The 24941-nt window shown below is 42.9% G+C and overlaps 1 protein-coding gene across 1 annotated transcript in view; it reads left to right on the top strand.

Annotated features, from left to right (window-relative positions):
• LOC100651060 overlaps positions 1 to 24941 on the top strand; it is a 149118-nt gene that overhangs the window by 103035 nt on the left and 21142 nt on the right. The gene's annotated exons all lie outside the window — the stretch shown is intronic.

Consider the following 24941-nt stretch of genomic DNA (forward strand, 5'->3'; position numbering starts at 1 on the left):
TCGCAAGCGTAAATAATAAATGGTTGCGTGTACAGGCGCATTAACGAGCTCCTTTGTTCCATTTTTCTCGAAGATATAATAATCGAGGTAAAATCCATTTACGAAGTATAATGTTATGCCACGAAGCGTTTATATTATCCATTTGAAGCACGTTCCGAGTTTTATGCCACCTGCTGACTAAAAGGGTATACTTTAGCCCATTAAAATCCCGTTCCCGCGAAGGGGAAAAACTACAGGTTACCATTTCTTCTGTGACTTTTATTTTAAATCTGTTAGCGTTTAATCGTATCAAAAATAAAAATCCTGATTCGCTTGTAGTATCTCAGCGTTACGCGTATCCGTACGCGTTTAAAATATCGAACCATCGGGATGGAATGTTCAACACAGAGCGACGGTGCGGCGCGTCGTTACCTCGTTTCCGTTTGCGCAGGTAGAAGACTACTAATCGAGCAAATAAACACTGCTTCGCGATCGATCGAATCGAGAGCCGCGCAATTTCGAGTGCTATTTAATCTCGTTGTTACGCGAATACAGCCAACAACGACCAGTCGATAAGAAGATAAATTGGCACGTTCCGGCGTGAACCGCGGAGGCAGCTTGATTCTCCCAAATATACATTTCGCGTAGGACGATCGGTCGACCGTGCAAACATCGTCGAGTGTCCTCGAATTCTCAAAAATGCCTCATTTCGAAACGACCTTAAAGAAAATTTTCTCTAGTTCCCATCTCCTTGCCACTTTCTCCGCTCTGGTATTTGCTATACCTTCTTGAGACTCATTCACCCCGAAGAAACTACCCTCGATTGCCCTCGAGTCCTTTATCCATGAAACTCGAGGCAGGCAAGAATTCCCATAATTTTCACCGCGTCGTTCAACGACCTCGTGTATTGGAATACGTCTCGACACGTTCACTCGTCGGCAAACATGTTCGCGGGCGATATGCGTAAACATTTTATGATCGTTGTATAATTTTCTTGTGGACACTGCTTCAACGAATAACAACGTGAAACGGTAACGCCGTGGAAAAATGTGGCTCTATTTCCATCGATTTTCGGTATCGAAATCGAGATCGCTAAGATCGCAAGGAGAATCGATCAATCGTCGTTTTAATTTATACATCAATTATATTGCGTTACATTATATATTCGGAAATAATTTTATTTCTTATTCTCATAATTTTTATTATCCCGACTACTTTCCCAGTATCTGTGTACCCAACAAGTCAGGTAGCAGCAGGCCCGTTTTATGGTTATGAGACGCGATAAAAGAAAGCAAGGGTCGCAAATTATTTGTCTATGGGTACATTTCTTGTCGACGGACGAAAGAAGACAGATTTTGATAAAACAGCTGTCTCCGGTATACTTAAGTACAGTAATAAATCTTACGTTCCTATCCTCTTTACTTACAACGTGGATATTACAACTTAACTGCTCTTCTCTTCTGCTCTCTTACCTGACATTCCCGATAGTATAGCCAAAATCCAACGCTTGGTCTCATATCTCTCTTCAAGTACGCAGAGCTAATAATTCTGACTTTTATCGTTCTGGCCATCGACCAGGGATACGATGGAAAAACAGGGTCGTGTTTTAAAAACGATCGGAAAACACTGTACCAAGGCGACTAACTCGTAACGCGGCTATTTGTTTTCGCACGTGCGTCGGTGTTGGTCGCGCGTGATTTACGCGAAGAAGCGACGCGAGTGACGGATAAACGGATCGGTGAAAGGGGATCGGAGGGGAAAAAAGTAGGCGAACGGAAGCGATCGCGGGCGGCCGGAAACGCGGTTGCGTTACGTCAAGTTAGAAACGAGCGAACCGCGTTGCATTAGTTAGAGTGTGCTCGTCGTTACGCACGTGCGTGCCTGCTCGTCTGTGCGCGCTCTTCGCGCTACTTCCATCGCGTCCTCTCTTTTTTTCGCTCTATTCCTCTTCGTCTCTCTTTTTTCTCTGCTCGTAACCCTCTACTGTTCCTCTTGCTAGCCCTCCGCTTCGCTACGATCTTTCAACTAGCAGTGACTAGCCAAGCTACGTAACGCACGTTCGAAACGGTGCCTCATCCGAGCTGTCGTGCGTTGCCATCGTATATACCCGGTGTCTTCGAAATCTGAATCGTTTCGGACGTTTCGAAGAAGATAGGCTGCATAGAAATGCATGGGAATCGTTTTCAACGACTTGCAGCCGTATAAAATGTCGATTTTCCTTCGATTCATCGACCGACGCCACGCGTATATTGTGCCTATGAGTCGCGCTATTTCCTTTTTCAGTTTTACTTTTAAATATAGTTTACATATTTTGTTATCTCTCTTTGTGTTATCCTTCAGTTCGCGCTTTCGTTATTCTTAACCACATAATTGCTATCCAACTGGTCAAAAAGTAATGCCAAAACTTCTAACAAAACATTACATAAATGTACATTTTAAGAGAAATTTTGATAAGCAACATTTGTTATCACTTATCTGCTCTACCGATTCGTGGAATTGATCTGCGTGGCTTTCAAGCGTGGCGAAAATTTCTATAGCTAGACGAAAATGTGTTAGGTCGTCTGAAAAGTTTCTTTCGTTTTATAAGGAAATAATGGATGCACAACCTTTTTGCCTTTTATTAGGTCATCGCATAAGTTCGTTTCGTTTTTCGAGCGGTTATATATGTTAAGATTGTTTACATACCTTTCAGTTCCATGAAAAAATGTAATCCCCCTCTCGTTGTACAACTTCTTTTCATTTTTCAAGTGCATTGGTCCCTTATCGCCGTATATTTATAAATCGACACATGAAATGTATACACAAAAGTCGGCGCGAACTTATAAATTGACCTAATATATTATTTTATCGAATTTTGTCCTATCAAAATAAAGATCACAACGTTCGACAGATTAGGTTTCATGTTTGTATAAAGATGCATCATTGTAAAAGACACTTTTCAACCTAACGATATCGGTAAACGATAAACTTATAACGATAAACGGTATCGAAGAAATTACTACGCACCGATCCGACATGTTAATTAAATTCCTCAACGAGCGCACGTTTGACGAAAGTTCAAGAAAGAGCGAATAGGACACCATGCTTTCGTAATATTGTCTCTTTTTTCATTTTGACCAATAAAACTCCGAGAAGGTGATTTTCCAGCCAATCTCTCCATTTTCTCCTTCGAAGTATTTACTGGCTTCCTCAAACATTTCCCCAGACAATGACGATAACCGTCCGTCAGAATCCTCCTTCGAAATCACCGTCGTAAAGACTTTTTACGCAAGTACACCCTGTTAGTTCTCTCCGGTCGGAAGACAATGCGAAAGATATTTGCGTTCCAATTTTAGCTCGAGAAATTCCGGACAAATTTGTCGGGGCCCGTTCGACGTATACAACTTGTTTTCCGTTCGGTCGAGAGCCGGTCGCAGGTTTTTCTACCTGAGGCTGGCTGCACTCAGGGTGAGTCAACGCGTACCAAACTGCGGAGAAGGGAACACGGATCCTATGGGACACGTAGGATAAACGGACCCTCTCAGTCACCGCCACCCCTCCTAACCTTCCCTTGGCATGTCCCCCGTCTCCCCTCGCCGCAGCCATTGCTGAGAAACCCTCTTCACCCCGTCACGTACGCACCTCGAAGGGACCCCTACAATTCGGTTTCCATTCCAGTCGTCCTCGTGCCCCGCTATGGGATAGATACGCGTCAGGGGTCGTGTCGACGTGTCTACGATTTTCTAACATCGATCTAGCGTCTCTTCTCTCCGACACAGTGTACCTCTTCGTCTGCTATAATTTCGATCGCGCTAGTTTTATTTGTGTCGTGGTGTTTCGTGAGCAGTATTTTCCTTAATTAAACAAGGAAAGAGACAAGTCTGATATTTTGAACTTTGTGACTCGTCCTGGTCTTCGAAGAGAATCGTTCTTCGTCGCTTACGATTCCGTTTGTTTTCTCGGTCGCGTTTCTGGTGATTCGTGAACGCTATTTTTCACGAGAGATGTTTTTCCAATTAATCAACGAGGGATAATTAACATTTGCTCCGGCTGACGAAGGAACGACGTGGTTGATACTTTTGTCGAATGACCGAGGATACGATCGTTACTTTCTTCAACCGACGAAGCATACGATGGATATTTCTTCCAGTTAACGGAGAATACAGTTGATAGCTTTGATTCCTTGACTTAAACCGTGATTAAGATCGAGTTTCTTCTTCGTCGTGATCGTGAACAAGGTGAACGAGTACGCGGGATTGTGAAGGCGTAAAGGTTTGCGCGAAGCACGTGACAGCGAGGTTACGAACGAAACGCGCGAAACACGTTGGAAATGAAGGTTGATGCACAGCGAGGTTCGTCTGCTGCGAGTTTCCACGATTTCCACCCTGTTGATGGATGACGAGAGCCAGCTGTTTCCGAGGAGGGTGAACCATTTCGAAAGGTTGCCACGAGTTGTCCCGCCGATCGATCGCGCCACATAAAAGGGTGGACGAAAGCGAGCTTCGTTCCTTGATGCTCGCGTTGCTTGCCGACGATAGAATTCTGCCAGGATCGTCTAGGATTGTGGTATGGTTTCGAAGTACGTTTTACTTTTTTTTTTTTTTTTACTTTTATTATCACTGTAGTAAAAGTTCGGGTCGTAAATTTCTACGAACGTAATTTATGTTGTGTCGCCTAGACGCGTGACTAATCTAGACGTGTTTGCGATCAATGTAGATGTGTACGCATTGAAAATATTCATCGACGTAAATACGATATTGTAAATAAAGATACGTAAAAATTAATCGCTACAATGGACGATAGCGGTTCCCTAGTTATTCCTTGTATTTCTTATCAGTTTGGATAACAGGAGATAATTTTCAGAAAATTCAAGTGGAAAAGTCATTTCTGTATATAATTGTTCCTTCTTCGACGTACAAATACTACAGGAAAGAGGAACGTGATACGCTTAATGTCGCTTTATGGCCAAAAGAAGCAAAGAATAATTTTGTGGTAACACGCGATTGATAAGATAGTAGATTTTTGAACTGCTGCTCTACAGAAAATGTGGCGCCGTGTTCCTTTTCTCTGTGGAATTTATTCATAAATAGACACAAATAAATCGTATATATTCGTCATAGGAGTACATGTTCTTACAAACCCAGTTTACACTCGATTAGTTCGGACAATAGCGGTGCACCTACGAGTTCGCACAATGGACTCCCGCTGTGAGTCTGTAAACCCGAAGCTTGGTCTTAAGTTGTTCGTACGAACGAGGTTTCCTACCGCAATTTGAAAATTCTCTGATGAAAGAACCGCAAATAAATTTTAAGAAATGGTCCGAGGACGAAAACTATGGTATGTTGGCGAACGATTAAGCGAGAGATGGAATTAGAAAGAGCGGAGGAAAGAAAGATTTGGAAGGAAAGCAGAAACCGTTCGATCGTATTACCAGTTAACTACCTACGAGTTGCTGAACGTTCGATCGCGTTTCACCGGCGTGCCGGAACAATGCACTAACGTACCCTCGTTTTTCCAACTACCCTAAACCAATAAAACCCACCCCCACCATATCCCGAGCCGAATCTTCCTTCGGAGTAGTTTTAAGGAAGAGCAGCTGTTCCTCCTCGTCTCTGGTTTTTTTCTATTTTTACCAGCATCGCGCCTGCCCTTTACAATTTCTCCAAGAGGAGCCATGTGCTCGGGCATAAACGTAACGGAGTTGGAGCGGTAGCGTTTGGCAGATGCGACGATTTCGACGTTCGAACTGAATTTCGTGAAATTGTTAACGTTCGTTCTCGTTAGCGTACGAGAACAGTTGGTAAAGTTCGATATTTATTTGCTATCTGCTTGCATGTTGTTCGCGAAACGTGCGATATTGCTCGCTTAATCGAAGAAGTGGACCCGTTTTCCAGCAATTTGAGCAAACCTACAAAAGTCAAGGATAACTAACTCAAAATCAAATTACGTAGTTTGCCACTAGTTTGCGATTAAATTGTTTTAATTAGCCACTAACGAGATCAACTTATCGAAAATAATCGACCGATATTCCTGGCAACCAACTTTCCACTTTCGAATATGACATTTCTTTTTACCGCGGATGAACGTGGAAAACAAAATTATTGTATTTATTTATTCACGTAATCGTCAGATTACTTTGGCGATACCATCGAGGTCTTCAAACTTTTTCGACGAAAATGACGCGAGACACGACTATATTTGTATAAATTTGAATTGTACTGATAATACGTAATTAGACGGAGCTGCTCGAACCTTCCGCTCTATTTTCTTCGTGTTCGATGTTACTCGTTCTCGTCTTCAGAGAGAAATTCACGTGTCATTTCGTACATGGCGTGAAAAATACGAATAGAGAAAAGAATGGCTCGTTCGAGGAAGTCTAGTCGGAGGAAGCGAAAGATGGACAGACGGCAGGAAGATATCCATCCTGTGATCAGGTTTAGCGTGCTTGGAAATTCAAGGGCTATCTACGATCTTCCGGGTCCTGACCCCGTGTAATTCTGAATTCGAGGCATGCCCAGACCATGGATACGAAACTGAGGAAACGTAACTTCCTTTCTCTAAGCAGTCGCCGTGCGTCGCCACCGTTATTTACTGTATTGGCAACGTGACTCGGATCGACTGGTCGACGGCGTGCTATCGCGTCCTCGAATTTCGTTTCTCAATCGCAAACAGGAATTCCTTGCGATTTTATATCCACGCTTTTACTCTTTTATCTTTTTAATTGCTCCGAGGACGATACAATTTTATTCTCTTTAATTAATATTTAACTCGTCGTAAGATAAATCACTTCCTTGCGCGAGTTCCTTTATCGTAATCCGATGGTGTACAGAATTGTAAATTCCAAGGTAAATTCTAGCACCGAGCGTATTTCCAACGCGATTGCTTCCCTCTACTCTTCCATTTACTAACATTATTATTATCTTTATAAATACGACTAAACGCAACTTATATTTTTATCTTTGCAATTTAAACGCCACTCGTATCTTTACAAACACAATCAAACAAATGCAATGCAAGCAAGCATTTGTTTCGTACGTTAAATCCCATGTGTTTTTCGTCTGTTGTATGTATGTTTTGTGCATTTTGGCGTTTTTAAACTTTCCATAAGTGGACAAAAATCCGCGATCTAATCGTCAGCGTGTCTTGCACGTGAAGGAACGATTCCGCTCGAGAGGAAGAATCGATCGTTTTCCAACGATTAGATAAAAGAGAGAGAACGTGAGCGTTGAGGGATTAAAAGGGATCGAACTATCGCGAAACATTCACGTTGCAAATCTTTTCCCTTTCGTTCTACCTTCTTTCTCGTCTTTAAGCGGATACCTTCGTTGTCGATATTTGCATAGCCGTCGGGCTAATAAATGCACAGGTTTGTTTCCCTGCTTTCTCTCTCTGCTTTCTACTCTTTATCTTTGTTTCTGTTATCCGTGTCAGAGTTCCGGCGAAATAATCGTTCATTCTTCTAATTTAGGAGGATTTTTTTTTAACGATAAGTACACTGAAATATCCGTATCAGCTGGGAATAAGCTTTCAAATTCTCCGTTAATACTTTGATTGTTGATGAATTTTCTATCTTTGGGAATAATAGACTCTTCTATTACCGGAATATTCATTCGGTTCCGGTATTAACCATCGTTTGGACGAATCAGTCGTCTCGATGAACGAAATACCAAATCGTTAGCACAGCTAACAACTAGTAATAAGATAAAAGAATAATAATGATAAACGCGGTGTGATAACGATACAATGCCTACGTGTATGACAAATGCATGTTTGTACGAAACAAAAGAAATGAGATACGTATTGTAAGAAACAGCATACGTTGGGTATTTTAAAGATTTTCGAATGGCGTGTGTTCCTCGAATGTTTGCCATGCGAATAAATCGAAATTAAACGAGATAGATCGAATCGAACGAATGTCGGCGAAGGTCGAGCCGTCGATTTAATAAAAATTGTTTGTTTAATTTTTTCGAACCACTGTCAACCATACCGAGATTTCACTCTAATAATCTGCCGCCTCTCCGCTTCTTCTTCGAACGCGAAATGTCTCTCGATATATTGTTTACGCATTTACGCGGAAGGGTGGAAAATTAAATCGCAAGTGGCTCTCATGCACGATTGCACTTTTGCATCGATGGAAGCTACGAAATCGAGTTAACGAGCAATTCGTCGCTAACGAGAATTGTACGAGGAAACGTGTTTATTCGCGTGTGATTAACTACACGCCCACGCTCGCGACTATTCCAGCGAGAAGAGGACTGGAAATATGGCGCGATCCACTTACGGATTTTCGAAACTACCCCTCGTCTCTTCGTGGCTGTCGGTCCCTCGTTTACGGAAGAATCGGACGATTCTTTGTTAGAGTCCGTTTGTAGAACTCGTTGAGCGAAACCTTCTTCCGGGCTGCGTATCGTTTTGCGGTTTGAAATGCGGTTTCTTCCCTCGTCCGCGTTCCAACTGTTACCAGTTAGCTAATGCGTCAAAAACCTGATGCATGTCGTTCGCAACAGGAACTAGATTCTCACCTTACGAGACCTTGAATTCTCCGGGTCTCTGATCCACGGCACCGACCCAGCTCCTGTCGTCGCGTTAGAATGAAACGGGAGAAAGCTCGGGGCGTGTTTCTGAATAATACCAGTGGCTGGTAGAAATGAAATTTGACGGATGTTACGTGGAAAGGGGGTGAGTAAACGGAATATAGAATTTCCGAGGTTTGGCAATTCGTACGCTCGGAAAATACATTTTACTTTCTTATTAGGTCATCCTATAAGTTCGTGCCGTTTTTCGAACGGTCATATATATGTTAAGATTGTTTACATACCTTTCAGTTTCATGAAAAAATGTAACCCCCCTCTCGTTGTACAACTTCTTCCCATTTTTCTGGTAGGGCCATTATTCCGTCTCGATAAAAGTTCTCTTGTTTTTCTTTAAAATATGAAATGTATACACAAAAGTCGGCACGAACTTATGGGATGACCTAATAGTTAGTATCCCAGTTGAAAAGAGAAATTCGGAACTTGAAAGACGAACGATAATCGCGAAATTGAGGAAGTTTTAACGAACGTATATTAGGACCCTGATAAATTAATCGCAGAAGTGACATTTCAAAATTCCAGACATTTCTTCGTACCGACTAGAGAAGCGTCCTCCTTCTGTCAGTTCAAACTTCCTGCGCTCTTTTGCGAGCATTTCGAACATCTACCAAATGTACGAACAAACAAGCCCAAAATCTCACGTTTTAAAGCTATCCTCTTGCCCCTGGACGCTGGAATTTCTCTTGCATCAACCGTCGCTAGCTAACTAGGAAAAGTATTCCAAGTTCGTCCCTACGAATCGGCTGCTTCGAACACAATCGGATTCCGATCGAAGCAATGATTGGGTACGCGTGGATTCGTTGATTCTTGACGCGGGTCTTCCGGATCACCTGCCCGTCCCTGGCGCGCTGAATATCCCGGCCAATGGCAAGGTTCGTCCTGACGACAATGAACTTGCGCGGAAGTTTTGCGGCAGGGGCGGCAATGGAAGGGGTTTACGGACTGCTTCTCGAACCCACGGAGTAATGACACCGCCGCTTCCTTCCTCCCTCCCGGATCCTCTCTCTTTCTCCTTCTCTGTCTTCCAAGTCCATCGCTGCTTTCGTTGCTTTGGTCGGTCGGCGAGTCGCAACGCGCGAAGTTTGGGACAAGGTTAGTGTGTCGAGCCGAAACACACTCGATTTGGCGACCCACGAGCCTGTTGGATATCGTAGAGGGACCGAAACCTGGGATGGGATCGCAGAGAGAGAGAGAGAGAGAGAAAGAGAGGGGGCAGAGGAGAAAGGGGCAGACCGGAATAACGTGTTTATAAAGAAAGGACCATCGAAATCGAGCTTGATAGTCCTTTTTGCGGGATACGCGTGAGCTGCGCGCGATAATCCTGCCCCGGCGCGATAATTATTTTCCCGCGGGATTTATAGCTCTGATTAATTTAATGGCGACCATGTCGACCCGTTGTATTTATCTATTTATCAGCGCATTAGCCGGGATTTCAATTGGCAATTGATAATCGTAATGCCCGCTAGAGAACTTTGTTCATAGATAAAGACCGATAAACGAAGTAGATTTCCTAAGAAATCAGAGGATGTATTCGGTACCTGCGTTATTCAGCATGGATCAGCTGCAGGATCAGAATCGGTCCCTCCATTGTCCGGAGAAACGTAGAAACGAATATCCTGTTGCGTTAGGACTGATCGAATCTGTATACGTGGCATTCTGTGAACAGGGAAGGAAAATTGAATATTTAACTGGTTAAAGCCACGGATCGTCAACTTTGACCGTATCGCGCGAAGATAGTGCTAAGAGCTGACATCGCTTGGCAAAGGAATCGAGGATATTTCTACTTGATCCTTCGAACAAACATACCGACTGTGTATACCGGGATTTCACTGACTTTCCAGGAAAAAGGCATTGATATTCTCAAATCGTAATCACCAAAAATCACGAACGTTGGAAGAAAACGTGCAACAAAAATTCTTCCCTCGATATACCTGCGACATTCGAATTCCATCAATCGTGGTGCACAGTTCGTGGAAGGTGTAATCTTACTGTTGCGAGAGCACGCAATCGCAGTTGCGTATCGCTTCGGCCGACTAACGAACGACGTCCATGGTCGTTAAAATCTCTACCAAAATCGCCGTCTTCTCTCTATACGCTAACGTCTTTATTCGAAACGCCGACTAACGAGATTCCTGTGCAGGAACAAACGTTGTTTGTCCCAGTGGCAATTTGTTGGCGAGCGTCGGTCGTAAACCGGCGGGCAAGAATTGCGAGCGGCACCGCGGAAAAAGCGCGGCCTCGGTTCATTTCGAACGAGTTATTACGCGACTCGGCCGACCGACTTATCTCTTATCTCTCGTTGATTGGTTTATATAGCTCGTGTCGAGTTACCTTGTACGTACAGCGCATAAACGGGCTTTTTACGCTCGTGACACGCACACGAATACGTACGTGCGTCGGGTTCGAGAATGTCGTTCTGCGACTGGCTCGCGTGTTCCCACATTTTCGATCTTACCCAAGCTCGCGACTATGTTGCGTTACCACGGTACGCCACCGTGTCCGAAGAAAGCACGCTTACAACGAAATTAGCGATTTTCACGGTTCCTTTCAAAACGGCGAACTTTCTATTTTTCTACGCGTTCTGTACGCCTCCGTTCGTAAGTACCGAGGACGTTCACAGGAAAGAAGGTTATTCTTAAACGATTGTAAAATTATCGCCATCTTCGGTGGTTACTGTATGTTAAGGTTACACAAAAGTGGACGAGGATCATAGAATTGTAAGACAAACGAAGAATTGAACGTTGTAATAGAAGTTTCATCTTTGTATAGAGGTTGATTCGACGACGGTGGTTGGTGACAGTGGTGAAAAAATAAGTGGAAAGTGTAGCAGAGTAAAGCTTTTGCGGTTAGTTATCAAGCGTACTTAAACTTGGATAATTACAGGCTACGTATGAATACAAATAGCAGGAGATTATATGGAAAGTGTTTCTGTTTTAAGCTTCGCATTCGAGAAAATAAAGTTTGAACGCGCTTAGTTAATAGTTGGAAATTTACTTTTCTCGGAAACAAGGCGTCCTACGAAAAAAATTCTGTTCTACGTGTTTTACTTGTTTTCGCGTGTACAGCAACCCCCTGTCGATTATTTATTCTCGTTCGGTTCTGAATCAACCAAATTAAAATATACTCGTCAAATTCGCAAACTCGATTTTCTCAAACACGATGCCTCATAATGCGAAAACGTTGTTCTACATCTTCCACTTACTTTTTCACGAGGAATAACTCGCTGTCCGGTTGTATCGCCACCGCCGGAACTGTATAATGATATTCGGCATTTGAATTCGAAGATATTAAAATATCTCGATAATTACGCCTTATCAGTTGCATAACCAGTGTTACGTCTTTGATTCTAACAGATTAGATAACCATAAAGAGCGACTCTAAAATTAGAAAGTCAACGAAAACGGATTTTTCTTATTTTCCTCGCCTGATCTTCAGAAGGAACGACGCGATATATACAGAAGATATACGGAGCGATGTTGTAACTCCGGTTGTATCCAGAGGAAAGAAGAAAACACGGCGTTGTTCGCAGCTTTGAACCGAGCAACGTTCTTTGGAACAACTCGGTGAACTCAGCGGAACGCAGAAGTAATGCCTCGACTAACGGAGATTCGTTCGGCGAAGGAACGCAGCGTTTTTCACTCGCTGAACGCGTGAGCTTCTAGAGAAACGCATTCCGTTCGCGACCGGTGTGTTCGCGTGTGTACCGGTTAAATTAGCGCTAACGACTCGGATTAACTTTCCCGGCGTTGCGTCAGGAAAGAAACCACGGCTGGTTCTCAAGGAGAGAAACAAGCCAAGCCCCCGCGATTACGCGTACGTATCGTGGCTTATCTGGCCGGTTCGCGCAATGACTCTGACCTTACTTTTAGCGGACGCTGCATCTTTCACCGCGAACGTTTGCTCTGGGAATTCTATTTGGTTGCGTAATAAGTTCCTTCGTTCTTTCGTGTTGCATTTTGATAAACACCGAGTAGAAAAGCTATTTATGTTTAACGAAGTGAAAATGGTTACGTTAAATAGAAGAAAAGAGAAGACGAATCTCTAGTAAAGAGAAATATTTCGTCAGCATACAAATTAATAGATTGGTAGCATCTCATGACACGGCAGAAATATCCGATCAACGTCGTGTATTTCAGATTGTAAAAGTATTTTTCTCGCTATCGATGTTGTTTTATCAGTTGTTCCAACGGTTGGAAGAACGGTTTTATTTGAAACTGATCGTTGGATAATTCGAAGAATGCAAAAACATATACCTGAACTTTTGGATAAATGAAGAAGACCTTTCAAATGACGAATCAAATATATCGCTCGATGTATTTAGATAACTTTTGGTTATCTGTGAAAGATAATGGAAGGAAATAACGCATACATTTATCGTGGGTTAAATAAACCTGACATAAAAGGGTCAAGATCTTTGACAGCCTTTCGAAGAATTGCGAAGAAACACATTACAGAATTTAGTATTCTTCTGGATAGATAAAAGTCTGTTGCGATACTTCTCATATCTTTCCGAGACGTTGCAAGCGAAATGTTGTAATTAAGAGATATTGTTTTTCAATTTACGCGCTCCTTTTTCCCCAGGAATAATTGACAAAGGCGTACAGTGGCCGTGGAAGAGAATGTTTGCCACGGCAAAAAGGTCAATTTTGTAGGGTGGCATCACGAGCTCTCGAGAGACTACCCTCCACACAGTCCAAGTTATTTCTACCTTCGTAAAAGGATTAAGTCTCGCCCTTCGTTTTCCCCGGTGCTTTCGTATACATAGCCACCTTTGTATCTCGCTTCAGCATTTTCCTACCAGCTATTCGGGTTGCTTCCCCTGGACTTTTCACGACGCACATTGTCACGACGGCATATATTCCCCTTCCGAGTCCGATATGAAATTTAATAGGCGCGAACTTGTATTTGAATCGTTAACCATCATCGAATGAATTTCGATGTACTTAGAAAAATAGAATCTGTGCAGAGCTTTGCACTGCCTTCTAAGCATCCTGTTACAACAAACATCCTGCTTGGGATGTTATTTTATAAAAAGAAAATTTCGTTTCGTGTTCGTTCGTGAAAGGGTTAACGAATCAAAACGATCTTCCCGGACAAATCTTGTCGCCCTTTCCTCGTCCGTCGATAAATTCTTCGTAAGTTTCCTCGAAACGAAGCTATTTTGCATGAAATGTGCCAATAACGGGACGATTTTCGCGAGTTAAGTTAGAAGGAAGGTAGAAGGATAAAGAGGGCGTAGAATGGAAGGGTCGTTAGAAGGAACGGTGATTAAACGTTTACGAGAAGCTTTTCGAGGTCGTTTCAACGCCCCTCTGCGCCCTCGCCTCTTTCCGGATATATTCAAATCGGTCTTAATGGCGAGGACACACGCGAGGTTCCCGCGTTCCCGGCGAAAAGTTGGCGAAATCGCGCCCTGGCTGCCGGTTTCCTCTTTTCAGTCGCGTCCTTCTTCTTCCACGAAACCTACGAAACTCATTTCCACCAGACTCGCGAGTCTCGACTCACAATCCCATCCGGTGAACGGGGAAAATGGTAATGGCCTGGACGTGACGCGGGAATAATGAAAAGTTCCTCGTTTTCCTTGTTTTCAACTTTAGATCCTCCAGGCTCTATTAACCGTTCCCATCTCATAGAGGATTGATGAAATGGATCAAAAGTGGCGTGTCCCGTAAGCTTCTCACGTTCTTCGCTGGATTTTCAATTTTAAGTCGATAACTCTTAAGTGCAATTGCGATTAAATTAATGGTATTTAATTTCTAATTTAATACCATTATATCAGTGCTACTAGGCTACAGTAAACCTACGACGTGTATTTGTCTAATAACTTTTATCGTCCCATTTTTCGTGGTTCGAATCGATGGGTTATTCGAAGGCGACAAGCTCCCCAATACCAAGTTCCATCTGGAATTCATAGTCTTTCGATTCGTATCGATTCGAAGATAAACAAATATGTCGAAAACCGAACTGTAATGTAAACTGAGGTAATTCTCGCGTTTTAAAGCTGAGTGTACGAGCCTGCCATGAAATATCAGTAATCCTGAGAAACTCGACGATACGCTATTGTCGTAGTATAATCGATACTACTTAATGTCAGTTTTTAAAGAACCAATGGATGTAAATCAATTTCGTACCGAGTAAATCTTCGAGTATCTATTGTAGGATCTTTTTATTTATTTAGGATAGATTAAACGGGAAACGATGGTTATTTAACGTGAACTAAATACGGTAATGTGCTATAACTAAAACCATTAAATAGTTCATTTACAACTCTCGTCATCACGGTTCCAACGCTCTTATTCACGCGGGCCATCCTCCTCGACAACGCTCTGACTTTTCAACTCACGACTGTCTGTTAATTCCCTTTGTCCTTTCTCATAGCCCTGCCACGTACCATACCCATGCCATGCGTACTATAGCCATGGTCACATAGGTCTTTTTTCCGCCTAACTATTCGACTGAAGGACCTATGGCGCATTGATGGGCCTGTCGGCACTTAGGCTCTCTCGCAATATTGTTTATGGTTATTGTTTATGGTTTATGGTTACCCGATATTTCTTAGGCCATTTGTCCACGATACAACACTATTAACCCTTTGAGTGCTGAATACTCGCGGCCTATGCCGTCCGTACGTACGGCACGCGTCTAGCGCTGACGATCGCTGTGGACGGAATACTTTTTCGTTAGACTGAACTCTGTTGATTGACTATTCAAAGCGAAAATCGTAATAAGTTATAGTAATTCTTTTGCACGAGATTAAATGATTCAAGAGCGTTATTTTTTAGTTATTTTTAATTATTTATTATAAACATTGAAATTTACAGTTAACTAGAATTTGGATAATAAACTAGAAAACAATAAACTAGAAAACTAAATTTAGTAAATATAACACAAGTTAATAATTTAGTTGTGTGTGAAAAATTCAGTGCTTAAGAAAACTAAAAAAACCAGATGTAGAGTTTTCTTACAAGTGGTGACCACTTCAACAATAACGAGGCACCATTGGCATTTGTTTACTGCCGTAAGGAATGCATTTATATTTATTTCACACAAACGTAATAGTATTACTTCTGCGTAGGTGTTCGGAAAAATTGAAAAACCCATACATGCGTCCTTAGTCCATGCCGGGCACTTACAGAAAACGCATATATATGTCCTTAGTCCACACCGATAGCTTTCGCCAGACACCTATATGCGCCCACAGCACTCAAAGGGTTAAAATTCGTTTAAACCTATAGCGGTACACGGAGCAACAGCGAGTGCAATAATCTACTTACAACTTAATAAATGTTTCTGTATTTCCAAAATTCCCAACAGTAAAGCATTCGCAAGTCTGACGAATCGCGTGGGCACCCAGACGTTTCTTAGAAACGCGTCTCCGTCCGTTATAACAGGTTACCTGTGCGAAGCTCTCGTGGACCGCGGATACTCGCGACTCGTACGCCCACCTCTCTCTCGCTGGCACACCTGTGTATTCTCCCCTACCAGGTATCCGTGATTCCGCTAACGGTTATCCGCCGAAAGTGAGATTCTCCGTCGTTACTGTCTCTTTCCGCCGTCTCAGCCTTTCAACGAACAATGGGCAATGAGTAAAACGTAGAACGAAATGCGTGCCAAAGGAAATCGTTGCGCGTTAACGATGTTACTACGTATTTCCAGGCACATTGCTAACCTGTTAACCGCGAGGAAACGCGCATCAACTGGTTAATCAGAACGCGATAAGTCGTATTTTCCATCTTTCGCAGGACAGTCGTTGTAAAATTCTGATCATCATTTAATCTTCTCTTTATATGATCTTGTGACCGAACCTGCGTCTTTCTACCTTCTTTTTTAATTTAAAAACATACTCGTTCGTCACGATATCGAAGCGTAATTTTCCTTAACGATTCAACCTTCAGTCAGCTTTTCCATCTTTGATTATTTTCCATTAAAACATTGCCGTTCGTCTATAAAGCGACGTTGAAATCGGTAGATCGACAGAGATATATATATACTTATGGCGTGTTTGTGCTGCGATCTTTGTATAAAAATTTCTGGTTAAGGTTATGACTCGGTTATCAAGTTACATACATATCGCGGTCATGAAATACGATCCTTTCTACGTTTCATCGTCATCACGTTATAAAGGAAAGGCAAAAATGCTTTATTCCATATTCCCAGCGGTCGCTCGAAAATTTGTATTCGCTGCACGAATAGAGGGAGGCGAGGCGCGATCTTTTATTCCTATTCGGTGGCTCGAAAAACCGGGCTGCGAGACGAACTTCGGGGTAGAGGAACGAAAGTCAGCTTGGACCGGCGCAGCCTCGACAAGATTCGGCTTTCAGGAAGAACCGCCACGAAATACCGGGGGCTTCGATTCCCCTCCCACAGGAAGAGCTAATGCGACGATAAAGCGTTCGCGCGACGGGAAGCCGAAGAACAGCAGGCGTTGACGACGAGCACGCGAAACGAAGCGAGCCGGCATGAAGAGTTTCGTGATAGGGTTCAATTAATATCGAGTTCGAGCCTCCCGGTCATTGTTTGACATTTCACGACTCGTGCCGATTTCTAATTGAATTGCAGAAGAAGAAGAAAATTGCAGGAGTTTGGAATTTTGAAAGGACGCTCGCTGCTCATTTCGCCAACGGTTTATCGATCGTTTGTTATCTTGTTGCATTCTGTTGGCGAACGTGCGCATGGAACGTGTAAGTGCAGCCTACGGTCAGTGCAAAAGTTATCAGCTATATGCGATAGAAATCTCGTAACGGTATTTGATCGTATTTTTAAGCAATATTTCTACGCGGTACTGCATGCGATAGAGAGTTTGTTATAAATAAAACACGCACGTTCGTACGTCTGTGGAGAATTGAAAGAGAATATTCGATATGCATAGAACGATCGTAACGCGACGAGATATATCGTTAGAAAACGTTCGGCGTATAACATTGATTACGGTATTTAGCGGAGAAGACAAATATCTGCTTGTTCGCAAGCTGTGAATTTATATAAATATGTAGCGGCACACGAGTCTGAGGAACGCTGTTATTTTGCCTTGGGGCATTGACACCGTCTTGACGTACCAAATGTAGCGACAAACAAACTCTGGACAAAACAATGTCGCCGTTACGTGCAACCGTCAATCGAAGTTGCATTTAAACTTTTCGGTACCCCCCGACCGATATAAATAAACGAACACAAGCGTTGAGACAATCAGTCTGGAGCATTCCTATATCAGCAATCAGTAAGTCAGGCGATCGGCAGTGAGTAATCAGCAATCAGTCCTCAGAAGGAATCTAGTTAGTATCTTAGTTAGTATCTAGCGATCATAGAGCGATTATCATCGGGCGAATATACTCGTACGCATGATGAGCAACACTTAGCGAACTCTGTACTACAAACAGTTTTTCAATATATTGACTACACCAAATATTCACTCGTCACGGCATCAAATATCGCAGTTCGTTCAATCGTCCTAATAGGCGTAGGCTAGTTAGAAGCAGCGTTCATCAGAGTTTCGTAGAGTTGTCATAAAATATTTGCAAACCTCTTGCAAGTACCGTCGAAGAACATGTTGGCTGATAAGTACGCGTCTTAAAATACAGGAAATAATCTGTGTAAATCAACTTTAATAATTCTATAAATATCGCGCGCTACATCCGTTCGTTTCTCGTTCGAAACTAACGAGATGAAAAGCGGGAAACCATGTACTCGGAAGCGTGGAGCGATCAGAAGATGATGAAAACGGGTTTAGAACGTGTAATAGATGGTGATAATAATCGCTGTATGCTCTAGCGATAAATATAATCGATATTCATGGTGAAATTGTGGCATTCAGATAAGTATCCTTATCGATATCGATACGGATTTACCTGATGCAACGTTCGATGCCGTAACAACCGATCTTTATTAGGAGATAAACGTGATAAAATTGTTTCTGGCTCGCGGCTCTTTCCTTCCTCGTTGATCTTTTTCCCATCATCTACGGTAAGATTACGAATTGCGAGAGAATAACAGATCAAAGATGAAAATCTCGGAAAGTTAAAACGATAAGCCTGACTCGGATTAATCGAGTTACACGAATTCAATGAGCTCGGAACGCCTTCGCCGATATAAATCTCCTGTTTTATTTGACGTGAAATATCCTTGCGAGCGGTTCTATCGTGTCCTCTCGCGTACGTGAGTCATTTGACTTCGCGTAATGCGAAGCACTTCATTAACGTGGTTATTCTTGTTGCTTTGCTTCACTTGGAATATCAAGTCGCTGTTCCCGAGATGTATTCCGATTTCCCTTCGGAGGAAAGGCTCGATGGGGTTGGTGTCAAGGGTCAGCTATATATTGGATCAAGCCTCACGATTTATTATCGTGAAAAAAGAGGGAAAAAGGCGAGGGGACCAGATAAGAATGGAGTTTCGAATTTCAACGTTTTCCCGGTAGATTATTGGTAGGAGAAAGTCGAGGAAAAGGGACGACGCGTAGAGCGTTTTAAAATTTTAAACGACCGAGTTCGAAAAACCTCATCGCGCACCATATTGTTATTATTATTTATTTCTTTTTTACGCTTTTAATATTTTTTGTATTCTTGCAACCATACGTAAATTATTTTCATTTCTCAATTTTATCCGTTATTTATAAACATTAAACATTCGTACTATCCACGCTGTATTTGGTATTTGACTCTTTGAACTCTTCTCAGTCCGTATAAACTACGAGGTTACTAACGGCAACGTTAAACGTTCAAAAAAGAATGCATTTTTAGTCGCATTGGCTATGAAAGGTGGCTTGAAAGAGGCGTAAGCGTAGTCTGTTAGACGCAAAGACACGTCTACGCCTGTATTCAATCGGCGAAGCGTACAGTAAGACACATTTTGTCTCGTTATTTAATACGTCGAGCAATAAAGAAGACGCCTTCGTGCTATATCACTACATTCGTTTATTGCTGCAACGGACGCGTATGCGCCGCTACTGACAGTGTTAACATTAGTCGTCAAGAAAACACGTAACGACGAGAACATTTCGCTGTTGTTTCGTGGACAGGTGCACATAACTTTGCAACGAACGCTGCATGGAAGCGTGCATCAACGTGTCTAATACGCGTCTATGAGACGACGCTTACTTTGTTGCTTTGTTGCATTGTGCGCTTAACACGTTGACTGCCACGCGAATTCCGTTCCTTTCATTCTGGCAGCTACGGCACAAACGCTTCATTTTTCCAACATGTTGCATCGTATTTGCGCACTTTTTTTCTAACGATGTTCCCTAAATCGTCGTCGCATTTTCGTCGATATTGATTTTCCGGGACAAAGAATCGCGTTTTGATTTTACGCTTTCTACTTGCATTTTGGGTCAGCGTCTCGTGGACGTTGCAGTCTGCTTCTTCTGGGCAGACCCGGCAATTCAAAATCTATTTCCACGTTGTTGAAAATTTGTATATGGGTCGAGGATCTATATCGAATGTACGTAGAAACTCGGAAAAGCCAATTAAGTAGTAGAAAATGATCAGAATTATAACTTTTCCCCGGTCAGTTCTGAAACACTGTGCGTGCTGTTGTTCTGTTTCTCTTGGCGTTTTCTCGTTCGACTCGGAGCGAATAAACGCGTCGGAATATTTCACGGATGCCCGCGTTCCCGCTTGGCATCGGAACAAGAGTGTCGGCCCGAACTTACGGTATATCTCGTTGACGTCGCGTTACATCGTTTATCACGGAGGGTTAAAGCGTCGTTTTACACGCCGGTTCGCCAACGTGTCTTACGCAATTCGAGAGAGGTTCTGGTCGAAAGAAATCCAAAGCCAAAGTATCTTTGCATTATTACGAGCGACCAGCATCGTAACGTTGGATCGTAAAGCGTCACGATGGTTGCTGGATGCGATGAGCGGTGAAACGATCTGTCGCTATATCCAGTTTACAGGGACCGCGAAAATGGCGCGACAGAGCCTCGAGATTAAAAACTAATCAACGTCGTTAGGTATGAAATGGTCGACTATCAGCGAATAAGCAGATACAACTTGCGTAATAAATAGGAAAGCAACTGTAATGGATAAATCGTTAAACGACGGCGATAACTCGGCGAGTAGTTAAACGTCGCTGTATCCTGTAATGGTAGGCGATGATTTCACGTGCATAGGGTAGATACGTCGGAAACGTGGAATGAAATTTTTCTAACGCGTTGAGTTAAGAATCGGTCTGACACACGCGTACTGGGTAAATTCTATTTTTTCAAAAACGAGGCGTTCTACGAAGAAAATCGTGATTGTAAAAGTTCTATGCTCTTTTCGAGGTATTTGCACGCGAAGAATATGTAGAGGATCGTTGGTCACTATAGAGGATGGTTGGTTTGTTCGAATGACGAGATAACTCGCTGTTGAAAATCGTCGAGTATATTTAAAATGATAAATAAATTGATACAGACGACAATCGTTCGTAGTAACAGATTCGCTGAAGACAGTGTAAATCGCTGATAGCGACATTGTTTTGCCCGGAGTTTATTTATTATTATATTATGTGTATCCCAACGATATTGTTACTCCGAGGCAAACCAACAATATGATTTGAATTGTCTTGTATCTCATGTGCGGCTAAAAATAAAATCCTATCGATTTATTCACTTCGATCCAGTGCGGTATTCAAGTACGCTTGACAAAACGTGCAGATCAGTTTTCTCGAAGACGACTCGTCGTAGGAATTAACGTTGTTCCATATTTCTAGTTCGCTGTTTCCACGCAGAATCATCGTGTTGCCGATTACATCACGATTCTCGATAGAAGGTCAGCCGAAGCGTCTTGAGCGAGCCATTTGTGTCTAATATTTCGTTCGTGCACTTGCCCTCGTACCTCCGTTATTGAAACCATTACACGACTAATTCTTCCTTGTCGGGCTTATGTCTGGCTCGCCACTCTGCCTCGTCCTCCTGCTTTCGTGTCGGATCGTTCGACGATCTCGAAGCAAAAGAGTTTCTCCGCTCGCATGAATAAGTAAACGAAGAAACGAACGGATAAGCGAGTCGCAAAGGTAATAGTCGTTCGATCCTCGAGAGACGATTGCTCTCTCATCGTGGCGAATTAATTGATCGCGTCGATTGTTCTCGAGACGAGGAAGAAACGAGAGAAAGGAAGAAGGGAGAGAGGAGGATTGCCACGGGTCTTTGTAAACGCTCTCTTGCCATTTAAATCGAGATCTGCGAACGAAAGGAGTCGGGAATATCAAGCGCAATCAAAGAGTAGCGCATTATTTCGGGTAAAACCTGCGACTTTGTTCGAACGGCCATTGCGAAAGGGGTGGAGATGAGATGAGATGAGACGAGAAGAAGAGGGTTACGAGGATTGGAAAAACGAGGATTGACGCGCTGTGTCGCTTCGGTTCGACGAGCGAGCGCACGCGGGACCTTTCTTGTTCCCAAAAGTCGAGCTAGGTAGTTCTTTTGAACGAGCCAGAAGGAAATGAATTCGCGCGACTGCTCGTTCCAGAGAGGCAGAAGGAGTAGGACGACCAGACTTTTGGTATAGTCTCTCGTTGGAGAGAGAGAGAGAGAGAGAGAAAGAGAGAGAAGAACAAGAGGCACAGACTCGGTTCTAAGTATAGGGAGACAGAGAGGAGCGTGTCGAAGCGAGTGGCTAAGGCTGAAAGATCATGGCGAATACCAAGTAGCAGATTCTACGATCCGTATGCAACAACGACCGCGACGTTGATGCAGATGTCGATGCGACTAACGATAGGCTCGATCGTGTCGCGAGCACGTCCGAGTCGAAACAGGATCGATCGAAAAGATTAAATTGCTGCATGTAAAGCGTCCTTTCTTAGAAGTTAATAGCACCCATTAAATTGCATTCTATCGTCAACGATCGATTAGATTTGTTTTATTAATTCCTTAATTTCGCTACAGACGTATTTACGCGATTGATATTCGATTCTCGACCTACGCGATTAATATTCTATTCTCAAGTACAGGATTAATATTCAGTTCGCAAGAAACGAATAACTTGCTTCCATAACTTCATTCGCTGCAACGTGATGACACAGACTATAAGATGAATTTTAAGAACAGTGTTCGTAACAACATTTTCTCCCCTATACTTTTTACGTTCACAGAGTCGATCGATACTCGTAATGGAAAACAATTGCCGCTGAAACTTTTCTAATTTGTGTGACAACTGTTAAGACCCGCGGATAAAGATGCTTGCACGCTACCCAGCTAGCTAGGTCAATTAGGATGTCCTGCTAATACTTGGATTTACGATCACGCTATATCCTTCCCATCGAGAATACGTTGCTTTTATTGCTACCTTTCGTCCTCGTTAGCCAGTTTCCGTTCTCGAAGAACGAAATCGAAGCATTCAGGAAGCGTTAAGCGCCACGTCACTCGGAACGCACGCGAGCCTCTTGTTTTCCTTCGATTTCTCGAGCCGGTGCTTTTGTTGCTGTTCTCAAAGTTCTTCTCCTATGCACACGCACGTCAGCCAGTCAGTTTGCTTGCTAAGCAGTCGATAACGCGTTACGCAAACTTTAGTCAATTACGATCGCAGGTCTAATTAAACGCGAAGCGATGCACCGTTGTCGGTTTGCCAGAAAGGGCAGAGTCTGATAAACTCGCCGCTTACAAATGGAAACCATCGATTCCTTTCAGCTATTCCGATCTTCCTGGAATCTCTTCTCAGGCGCCATCAGTGTGGCGTGATTGAATTTCCGGAAATTTCAGCGCTCAACGAACATGGTCTTCGTGGAAACGTTAGGTTATTAGAGACGCGTAACGTCGTTAGGATATTCGCGAGGCAACAAAGGGACGAATGGAAAGACACTGATGCAGCCGCTAAACTGGCAGGTTTCGATTGTTACGTGCGATGCCTCCGACAGTGACTGTCGAGGAAGTCGAGGATAATTTAGAGATCACTAAATGTGGACCGCTTTGTGAGTAACATAACCGGCGAAACGATGGCGAAAGTAAGCTCGAAACGGGAGGTGTAATCCGTGTCGACGACCTCTGCCGACTAATATTACTCGGTGGCGCGCAGTGTTTGAAAACGGCCGTCTCACCGGCGAAAAATAATTTAGGCTTAAGATTTTGATCGTTTTTTACCACATAAACATTCTTGTTTTCTTCATCTACACTTCAGTAGAATATTATTCATCTATAAAAGTGGTTTGTCTTATCACGGATTTTGTAGAGAAAGGTGCATACCTAAGTGTTGCCAAAGGATTATGGATATCATCGATAATATTCTTTAGTTCGATAACACTTCCTAAGAAAGTGCTTGCCCGATATATGTTTCTGATTTGACGAAATTTAAAGAATTCGCCTTTCGTGGGAAACAGCCGCTCGATTCTTCCACTCTTCCCACTCACGTTGCTCGATTATCATCGCGGTCGTTCGACCAACTAACAAAGATACGAGTATCTTTATAATAATTACAAGAAACTGCGAATTTGTGGGTGGCACAAATTAATTTATCGAATTAAATTGGTCGTTGTATCCTTTCAACGGACGACGATTCGACGATAATCGTTGGTCGCTGTGTGGTTCTTGCTGTCCTTTTTTTCTGTTCTTATTCGGTAGTTTCGCGGAGCATGGGACGTAATTGACTAACATAATCGTAAACTTGGGTCAGAAAGTCGCGTCTGCCGACTTTGATTGTCCGTGCAGAACTTCGTTAGCCTAATCTCGAGTCGTCCTGACAACACTTTCTTTTTAACGTGGGAAAATTACGAGCTGTCGAGGGCACTCGTTTGCCAACGACCAAATGGAAATGCGCTATTCGGCGAGGTAAAAGGAACGGTAAATGCGAAACGATGCTGTAGGACCTATTAATACGTTCACGGGCTCTCTGGAAGAAACATAACTCGCTCAAAAGATTAATATGGTATGGAGGAATAAGGAAGATGGTTTAATTGTCATTATTCTTTACAAATACGAGTAACAGGGAAAGTTTTTACACCTACCAATTTCAAGTTGATTTTATTAATTTTTGATCGCTTACGCGAGAATTATAATTATCTCCGTATAAAATACTTATTACAGTCCATTACAGACCGCTAATTCTAGCGTCAAAATTATATTTAAAGGGACAAAGTTTCGTACACGATAACGCCACGATAGTTACAGAACGTTGGTTGCCCGAATAACTGTTAGCTACAAATTCCTAATGATTTATGACTGTCAGAACGTCTAGAATAAACTACCTTTTTCTCGGAAACTGTTAACGACGCGATTCATTGAAACGTTTCTAGAGACCAGAAGGTAGTACCTTCCAACTTGGAACAACACGACATCCATCGACCAAGACGAAACACCGTCGTAAATCTGGTTTGGAGCGTCAGATTCGATTAGTCGCGACTGTAGTCGGTTAAACGGGCAATTAAAACAACCGTTCAATCCGACACTGCTATCGACCCTCTCCTTTCCCACGAGCCTAGCACCGAGTACAC

This window comes from Bombus terrestris, chromosome 2 (genome assembly GCF_910591885.1).
Source record: "Bombus terrestris chromosome 2, iyBomTerr1.2, whole genome shotgun sequence".
Lineage (NCBI taxonomy): Eukaryota > Metazoa > Arthropoda > Insecta > Hymenoptera > Apidae > Bombus > Bombus terrestris.